Genomic DNA, 10,039 nt, shown 5'->3' with positions numbered 1-10,039 from the left:
CAGAATACTGAGACCAGGGCGTGACATGATGCTCTTTAAATTCACGATTCACATCCACACCCATCCTTTCGTGTCGATAGTTTTAAGTTCAAGTCTTCGAGATGTTTTTTCATTATGTCACATATTTAAATTGGTAATCGTACTCCCCAGAGCTCTAGCATTAAAAACAGTACGAAATGTCTGGTACAAATATGTACAAAATTATAGGTTAACCAGCTGCTCCATCAATGTTATTCTGTGAATTGAGCGGTTTTCAAAATCGACCAGAATTTGAGCTAATGTGTTAAAAGTTTGTTTAATCAACTGTTATCTGTTCGAACTGAGCTAAATTTTATATATATATATATATATATATATATATATATATATATATATATATATATATATATATATATATATATATACAGTGCCTTGCGAAAGTATTCAGCCCCCTTGAACTTTGCGACCTTTTGCCACATTTCAGGCTTCAAACATAAAGATACAAAACTGTATTTTTTTGTGAAGAATCAACAACAAGTGGGACACAATCATGAAGTGGAACGACATTTATTGGATATTTCAAACTTTTTTAACAAATCAAAAACTGAAAAATTGGGCGTGCAAAATTATTCAGCCCCCTTAAGTTAATACTTTGTAGCGCCACCTTTTGCTGCGATTACAGCTGTAAGTCGCTTGGGGTATGTCTCTATCAGTTTTGCACATCGAGAGACTGAAATTTTTTCCCATTCCTCCTTGCAAAACAGCTCGAGCTCAGTGAGGTTGGATGGAGAGCATTTGTGAACAGCAGTTTTCAGTTCTTTCCACAGATTCTCGATTGGATTCAGGTCTGGACTTTGACTTGGCCATTCTAACACCTGGATATGTTTATTTTTGAACCATTCCATTGTAGATTTTGCTTTATGTTTTGGATCATTGTCTTGTTGGAAGACAAATCTCCGTCCCAGTCTCAGGTCTTTTGCAGACTCCATCAGGTTTTCTTTCAGAATGGTCCTGTATTTGGCTCCATCCATCTTCCCATCAATTTTAACCATCTTCCCTGTCCCTGCTGAAGAAAAGCAGGCCCAAACCATGATGCTGCCACCACCATGTTTGACAGTGGGGATGGTGTGTTCAGCTGTGTTGCTTTTACGCCAAACATAACGTTTTGCATTGTTGCAAAAAGTTCAATTTTGGTTTCATCTGACCAGAGAACCTTCTTCCACAAGTTTGGTGTGTCTCCCAGGTGGCTTGTGGCAAACTTTAAACAACACTTTTTATGGATATCTTTAAGAAATGGGTTTCTTCTTGCCACTCTTCCATAAAGGCCAGATTTGTGCAATATACGACTGCTTGTTGTCCAATGGACAGAGTCTCCCACCTCAGCTGTAGATCTCTGCAGTTCATCCAGAGTGATCATGGGCCTCTTGGCTGCATCTCTGATCAGTCTTCTCCTTGTATGAGCTGAAAGTTTAGAGGGACGGCCAGGTCTTGGTAGATTTGCAGTGGTCTGATACTCCTTCCATTTCAATATTATCGCTTGCACAGTGCTCCTTGGGATGTTTAAAGCTTGGGAAATCTGTTTGTATCCAAATCCGGCTTTAAACTTCTTCACAACAGTATCTCGGACCTGCCTGGTGTGTTCCTTGTTCTTCATGATGCTCTCTGCACTTTTAACGGACCTCTGAGACTATCACAGTGTAAGTGCATTCATACGGAGACTTGATTACACACAGGTGGATTGTATTGATCATCATTAGTCATTTAGGTCAACATTGGATCATTCAGAGATCCTCACTGAACTTCTGGAGAGAGTTTGCTGCACTGAAAGTAAAGGGGCTGAATAATTTTGCACGCCCAATTTTTCAGTTTTTGCTTTGTTAAAAAAGTTTGAAATATCCAATAAATGTCGTTCCACTTCATGATTGTGTCCCACTTGTTGTTGATTCTTCACAAAAAAATACAGTTTTATATCTTTATGTTTGAAGCCTGAAATGTGGCAAAACGTCGCAAAGTTCAAGGGGGCCGAATACTTTCGCAAGGCACTGTATATATATTTTATTTTATTTTAACTTTTTCTTAAAATGTGTAAAAAGTCAAACAATGAGAATGAATCTGCTTCAGCGTTGACAGAAGGGAGGAGGACTATTAAGGACTATTACATGGAAGATTCATGTCGTCTTTGTTCCGTTTGATCCTCCTTCAATGGGAACACTTTTAGATAAGGACACTTACTATAGATTAGAGCATCTATCTACAACGGCTTTGTTAGGGATTCATAAGGAGGTCATAAATGTTACAGAATGTTTCTGTGAAGTGAAAAATGTCCTCCATTTCCTTTAAAAAAAAAAAAAGTCAGAATAGAACACACACGTTCCAAATGGAACACTATTCCCTGGTTAGTGCACTACTTTTGACCAGGACCCATAGGATATAGGGTGCCATTTTTGGGACATAATCCACAGTACCCTTTTGTCTGGTTATTGTCACAGTACACTATGTGAACCTTCTCTATATAGTTTGATAAGAAATGATGAAGCCAAAAGGCCATTTTAAAGAAGAAGAAGACTTTGTGATTCATTTGAAGGATTTGCATTCTTATTTAGATGAGCTTCCCATGTTATGGTTACTTATTGACCTGAGACATCATTGACAGCTTGAACCCGCCCACTCTACTGGGAAGCGAAAAGTCAATATGGGGGCAGGTAGTTTGGCAAGCTAAAGGGGAAGTCCTAGCACTGGTTGGGAGGCTATACAGCTTCCAACCACCACCACCACCACCATCATCACAACCACCACCACCACTATCATCACCACCATCACCACCACCACCACCACCATAACCACCACCATCATCACCACCACCACCACCATAACCACCACCACCATCATCACCATCACCACCACCACCATCATCACCACCACCACCACCACCACCACCATCATCATCACCACCACCACCATCACCACCACTATCATCACCACCACCACCATCACCACCACCACCACCACCACCACCATAATCACCACCACCACCACCACCATAAATGATGGATGACATGGAGAAAACATTTTTGGGAGCCTATGGCTGCAGAGCAACAACAAAAACTGACTAAGCTCATTGGCTCTAGTAGGGCAAAGCTTGAACCGTTGACACGGAAACAAAATGAAATAAATACGCTCATAGTTAGTAAAGAAAATGTTGACAAAAACGTGACTTTTTATTGCTGATAGGTTTTAAAGTAAAACTAAATTAATTCATACAGATTCATCAATCAGTTCAAGCTCAATTATCAGATTCATCAATCAGTTCAAGCTCAATTATCAGATTCATCAATCAGTTCAAGATCAATTATCAGATGATGATAAAGGTGTGGGGGTCAAATGGGTTGGTTTGACCTCCAGAAAAATGATCAAGTTTGATGAATGTATGGACAATGTGTCGGTGATGCAAAATTCTCCTGGACACTGAACATGCCCCTGAAAATAGATGCTAAACGAGATCTTTTAAAAGGCTTCATCCACAACTTTGAGTAGGATAAGAGCTGCAGCTGAAAGAGCTGCTCGCTTGGCCAAGGCAGAAAGCACCTAAAAAGGCTAAGCTTCAAGTTGAGATAGAAGATGCAAAAATACTAGCTGAGCTATAAAAGTCCCCCCCCCCCCACCCCCACAAAAAAAAGCGACAACCTGGAAATGCAAGCCCCAAAATAGCAGCATCTAATGCCAAAATAAAAGTTCTGGAAGAGCAGGAAGATTTCTTGCAGATGGGACCAAAGACGCTAAAGGACGGCATGAATTTATCTCACGAGGAGTCCAGAGGAATGAGGCCTCTTAGAACCCCTGGAAAAGTTCAATCTGTCTTCAGTGGAGAACTCACCAGAAGAGGACGATGAAATGTAGTAATCTACATAGTCCTCACCTGAACTCAAAGCTCAGTCAAGACGCACGACCTAGGAGTAGCCGCCAGCATATATCATCAAGACCAGCAGGTGACACCAACCTGCCAAATAACTATGAGCAGGTTATATTCGCTGATGTTTTACACCAGGGGTGGGAAACTTCAGTCCTCAAGGACGTGCCAAAGGCTGAAATTACCCACCCCTGTTCCACACAGACAAAGACGAAGTGACTGAACTCATTGTCAAGCAGCAAAGGTTGTCATTACTTCCTGTCAGAGAGAATTACGGTGTTTACAAGCGCCCCCACTTCAATACCAGTCATTTCACATGAGCCTTTGTGCATGTTATTGACAACAATGTTGACAACAGTCAAGACAAGGTGTATTTCACAGAGCAATAAACAAATGGCCAAACAAGAGAACTAGTCCTCAGTTGTCATCATGTGGAACCTAGGGGGTTTGGGTACAGGGAAGCTAGGGGGTTTGGGTACAGGGAAGCTAGGGGGTTTGGGTACAGGGAAGCTAGGAAGGCCTTTGCTTTGGATGCTTGATTTAAAGGTCATAACGAACAAAGATTGAACGACAGAAAGTAACGCGATATTTGGTGAGAGGAAAAAAAGAAACCTCCCAGAGGGTTGAAAGGTTTTCCAGAGAGTCTGCTGGAGAGACAACAGAGGACAGTGCAATGCAATTCTATGGATCCTTTTTTTCCCCAAGTGGCCACACTGGGTACTGCAACGAAGGCTGTATTCTTCGACATCGTGGCCTGAGCAAATCAAAACATTGTAAAGGACACAACAACAACAACAACAATAAAATAATCATAGAAACCCCCTTATGTGTTTTTTTAGATCGCAGCAGCTCAGCAACATTCTGTACGGAGAAGCTTGAAACAGATCTCAACGTCAGTGAAACAGATCTCAACGTCAGTGAAACAGATCTCAACGTCAGTGAAACAGATCTCAACGTCAGTGAAACAGATCTCAACGTCAGTGAAACAGATCTCAACGTCAGTGGGAAAGAGAACATTCTGATAAAGACATTGGGACAGAGGAAACCAGTGGGCTGTTACAAACTAAAACGGACTGGAGGTATACGGTCTTGATGACACAGCTTTACACTTTATAGCGAAATTCCCATCACAAAAGGAAAGTATCACCTTATAAGAATACATCAGGCAATGGTCATATTTGAATGAGGTCACTCTTCACTGTATTGATGCAGATGTGGGACTTGTCATTGGTGTTAATGCCCCCCCACCCCTAGGCATTAGAGCCCTGGATAATCATTAGGAATCAAGATAAGGGACCCTATGCAGAAAAAACTGTCCTTGGTTGGGTGGTAAACGGACCACTCGGCAGCAGTAGCTGCCATGACGGAAACGAGGGGCCATGTGTGGCAGTGAACAGGAGCAATCAGTCGAGAGCGTTCAGAACAGCATTTTCAAACATTACAACAGACACTTTCCCAGAGCAAGTTCATAATGAGAAAAGTGAATTATCTGTTGAAGACCAGCGCCTTGCATCTAACTCTGTTACACTTAAAAAGAAAGACACTACAACCTTTCAACTACCCATTTGGAAGTAGGAAATGAATATGCCATACAATCGCCACCTTGCAGAGCAACGTGCTCACAAACTCAAAAAGGACTATATGGGCTTTCTAAATGATTGGACATACATAAAGCAAGGGCATGCAGAAATGGTTCCTCAGGACTTGCTGCTCTGGCAGGATGGACGTAGGTGGTACGTGGGTGGTACATGTGTGGTACGTGGGTGGTACATGGGTGGTACGTGGGTGGTACATGGGTGGTACGTGGGTGGTACATGCCACACCATGGAGTGTACCACACAACAAAGAAAAGATCACAGTTGTTTTTGTCTTTGACTCCTTTGTTCGGGAACTTCACAAACTCTCATTTTAAATTTAAGTCAACCACTGTCTGAGACCCCAGACGACAGTTCATCTGTTCGGAGCTGTCTCCTCTCCCAGTTCTGCTAGTTTTGCACTAAAGAAAATTGCAGATGACAACAGGGATAAGATGATGATACGATCTGTAAAACTGTAATGTGAATGATCTTCTAAAAATCAAATAATTCAGAAAGTGAAGTTTTGTCAAGGATCTTTTTATTCTTGAAATGTATTTAACCAGGCAAGTCAGTTAAGAACAAATTCTTATTTTCAACGACGGCCTAGGAACAGTGGGTTAACTGCCTGTTCAGGGGCAGAACGACAGATTTGTACCTTGTCAGCTCAGCGGTTTGAACTTGCAACCTTCCAGTTACTAGTCCAACACTCTAACCACTAGGCTACCCTGCCGCCCCATCTAAGGAACATCTGAACAGAAGGAGGCTCCAATAATGGGATCTGCACATGTCCTGGGCTCATTGCCTGCTGAAGAGAGAGGCAAGGATGTTAAGCAACTGGATAGAGAGACCTTTACCGGTGAATGTTCAAAGAGGACAACCTCTCCTTCAGAATAGCCACGAAAGCCTCTAGGGGGTTTTTGGCTCCATTTATCCAGACTGGAAGATAAATTCTTTAAAACCTGTTAAGGATATGGCAGACATACGCCCCCTTTGGAGAGATTGGGTACCCCTAGTAAACTGGAAAAAAAATCTGTCAAAAATTGCTAATATATGCAAATAAAAATTATTATTGGATAGAAAACACTCTAAATATTCTAAAACCGTTGGAATTATGTCTGTAAGTATAGCAGAACTCACAGGGCAGGCATTCTTCCAAACTAGTTTTTGTGGCCATGAAAGTTGGAGCAACTTTGACGTCATGGCCCCCACCCTTCCCAACGAGCTATGATTCTGGGGACACTTTCTATCTCTTCCGCTAGATGTCCTCTTTCATTAGAGCTTCAAATCGTTCAAATCCCGCGAGAATTGACCCTATGGGAGTGAAATTAGTGCGTGCCACGAGAGAATAGGCTGTGCGTATGGGCGCGAATTGGTCCCAGCCATTCCTTTGTTTCCAGCACTCAAGAGAAGGGCAGACGATGGCCGATTGAATTGAAGTTTGTTTTGCATGTCTAAAACATCATAAAGCTTGCTTCTGCACTTAGTTTGACCTGTTTAGTCGACATATAATGTGTAATTTTGAAGTTTTGATGCGCAACTTATCCGGACCAGAGGACGTTTTGGGTGCATTTCAGCTGATGTTATTAGCAGTAGCTAATACAAAGACGCAAGACTTGAAACCAAACGATGTATTGGGTAAGTATGAAGCCTTCCAGAACATTCTGAACGAAGACCATCGAAAGTAAGGGAATATTTATGCTTAAATCTGTGTTTCTGTTGACTCCAACATTACGTGGAAATGTAGCTTGGAACTGAGCGCTGTCTCAGCATATGGAATAGTGTGCGATTTCTGTAACGTTAAAAATAAATCTAACACAGCGGTTGCATAAAGAAGCAGTGTATCTTTCTAACTATATGTAGAACATGTATATTTAGTCAAAGTTTATGATGTCTATTTACGTTATCTTGCCGCGCTACATAGATTTCCTGCGGGCATTTTTGAGTAATTTCTGAAGGTGAACTCACTGTAAATGGACATTTATGGATATAAATGGCATATTATTGAAAAAAAAAATATGTACTGTGTAATATGTCATATTACTGTCATCTGATGAAGATTTTCAAAAGGTTAGTGAGCGATTTATTTTTTAATCCTGCGTTTGTTGATTGCATGTTTTGGCTATTCAAATGAGCTGTGTCTGGTGGTGGTTTTACATATATATGTGCTATGTTTTCGCCGTAAAACATTTTAGAAATCTGACTTGCTGGCTAGATGAACAAGGTGTTTATCTTTCATTTGAGCTATTGGACTTGTTAATGTGTGGAGGTTAAATATTTTTAAGAATATTTTTGCGTTCCATGCGCCACCGTTTCAGCTGAACGTGGGAGGGTTGATCCCCAATTGGGAACCAGTATCGTAGACAGGCTAAGAGCTATGTAGAGTGGACTGTGAATGGGATGAGAAAAAGATCCCAGAGGTATTTGCTGTGCAGTGGAGTAAATTGTCTATTTGATTTAGAACAATTGACTTGACTCTATGTGTCCAGATGTATTAGACCTGATTGGTTATTGGAAAAGTGAAGTCTTCCCAGCTTCATCACTTTAGTGATGCCATCGAGGCTGGATATGGAGAGGCTGAAGGTTGCTGGTCTGTCTGTGAGGATGACCCTCCCCAGTCTGGAGGCTGCTGGTCTAGCTGTGAGGGTGACCCTCCCCAGTCTGGAGGCTGCTGGTCTAGCTGTGAGGGTGACCCTCCCCAGGCTGGAGCTAGGGGCTGCTGGTTCTGTCTGTGAGGGTGACCCTCCCCAGTCTGGAGGCTGCTGGTCTGGCTGTGAGGGTGGATTCAATACTGAGAGATGAGCTTGAAATCAAGTATTCTGGATGGAAAACACCAGCAGTGCTACATTTCAGATGAATCAAGAAGATTCCAGAGAACAGAGTCTCAGTCAAAAGGCGAAGGTCCAGAACCTCTCTGTCATAAGACGAAGGTCCAGACCCTCTCTGTCATAAGGCGAAGGTCCAGACCCTCTCAGTCATAAGGACAAAGGTCCAGACCCTCTCTGTCATAAGGCGAAGGTCCAGACCCTCTCAGTCATAAGGACAAAGATCCAGACCCTTTCAGTCAAAAGGCGAAGGTCCAGACCCTCTCAGTCATAAGGACAAAGGTCCAGACCCTCTCAGTCATAAGGCGAAGGTCCAGACCCTCTCAGTCATAAGGACAAAGGTCCAGACCCTCTCAGTCATAAGGCGAAGGTCCAGACCCTCTCAGTCATAAGGCGAAGGTCCAGACCCTCTCAGTCATAAGGACAAAGGTCCAGACCCTCTCAGTCATAAGGCGAAGGTCCAGACCCTCTCAGTCATAAGGCGAAGGTCCAGACCCTCTCAGTCATAAGGCGAAGGTCCAGACCCTCTCAATCATAAGGACAAAGGTCCAGACCCTCTCAATGGAGGTAAGTGACATCAAAAGCCTAACCCTGCAGACTATGCTTTTCAAGGAATGAACGCAGAGACACTTGTCCAATCAAATCGATGGATAACCGGCCCGTAAATCCTGTTGAAGTGTGAGGCTCGACGAGGCCAAAAGCCGCAAGGGGAATATCACAGAGTTTTCATTAGATGACCCAGAGGTCAAAAAATATCCCTGTGAATCATGTAACAGTCAAGGAACTTCAGGATCCAACAGATGCACTGTTGGAACATTTCTCAGAGCGGAGATGTTTTCAACAAACAAAAAAAAAGAGCTATAAAAGAGCTCGGATACTGAGAGTAAGACTTGTTCTGTAGCAACTGTTTTCAGAAGAGAAAATAATTGACCACAAAGTTAAAAGATGACAAAGAGAAGTCTGTAGAAAAGCTTATATGAAGGAGTTCAGAGAGCTTCCTTGGAGCCGCAAAAGCCCGTGCGTCGACGACATGGCAGCACAGGTTGAGAAATCCAAGATGGCAGCCAGAGGCCATCTTTCCCTCGGGAGATCAGCTGATCTGGGAGGGAGATGGGCGTGTCAAGGAGAAAATAAAACAGCATCATATTTAGACCGAATTCTATTCTTACAAGGATGGAACTGCTGAGAGTTGGAGGAAGGGTGAGGAAGGATAGGAGGAAGGATGAGGAAGGACAGGAGGAAGGGTGAGGAAGGATAGGAGGAAGGGTGGGGAAGGATAGGAGGAAGGGTGAGGAAGGATAGGAGGAAGGGTGAGGAAGGATAGGAGGAATGGTGAGGAAGGATAGGAGTAAGGGTGAGGAAGGATAGGAGGAAGGGTGAGGAAGGATCGGAGGAAGGGTGAGGAAGGATAGGAGGAAGGGTGAGGAAGGATAGGAGGAAGGGTGAGGAAGGATAGGAGGAAGGGTGAGGAAGGATAGGAGGAAGGGTGAGGAAGGATAGGCGGAAGGGTGAGGAAGGATCGGAGGAAGGGTGAGGAAGGATAGTAGGAATGGTGAGGAAGGATAGGAGGAAGGGTGAGGAAGGATAGGAGGAAGGGTGAGGAAGGAGAGCAATGCCAGAGGATTTTAAACAACCAGTCATTTGTTGGTAAATGCAGCCACCTCTCCACACTCCTCTTGAGAAACATGTACAAGCAGATTGGACAAAGTGGATGGAATCAGATCCTCTCCAAGATAAGACAGAGGTATTGGATA

Source organism: Oncorhynchus mykiss, chromosome 18 (assembly GCF_057628025.1).
Source record: "Oncorhynchus mykiss isolate SJ-2025 chromosome 18, ASM5762802v1, whole genome shotgun sequence".
Classification (NCBI taxonomy): domain Eukaryota; kingdom Metazoa; phylum Chordata; class Actinopteri; order Salmoniformes; family Salmonidae; genus Oncorhynchus; species Oncorhynchus mykiss.
The sequence above is the reverse complement of the archived record's forward strand: the minus strand, read 5'-3'. Positions refer to the sequence as shown.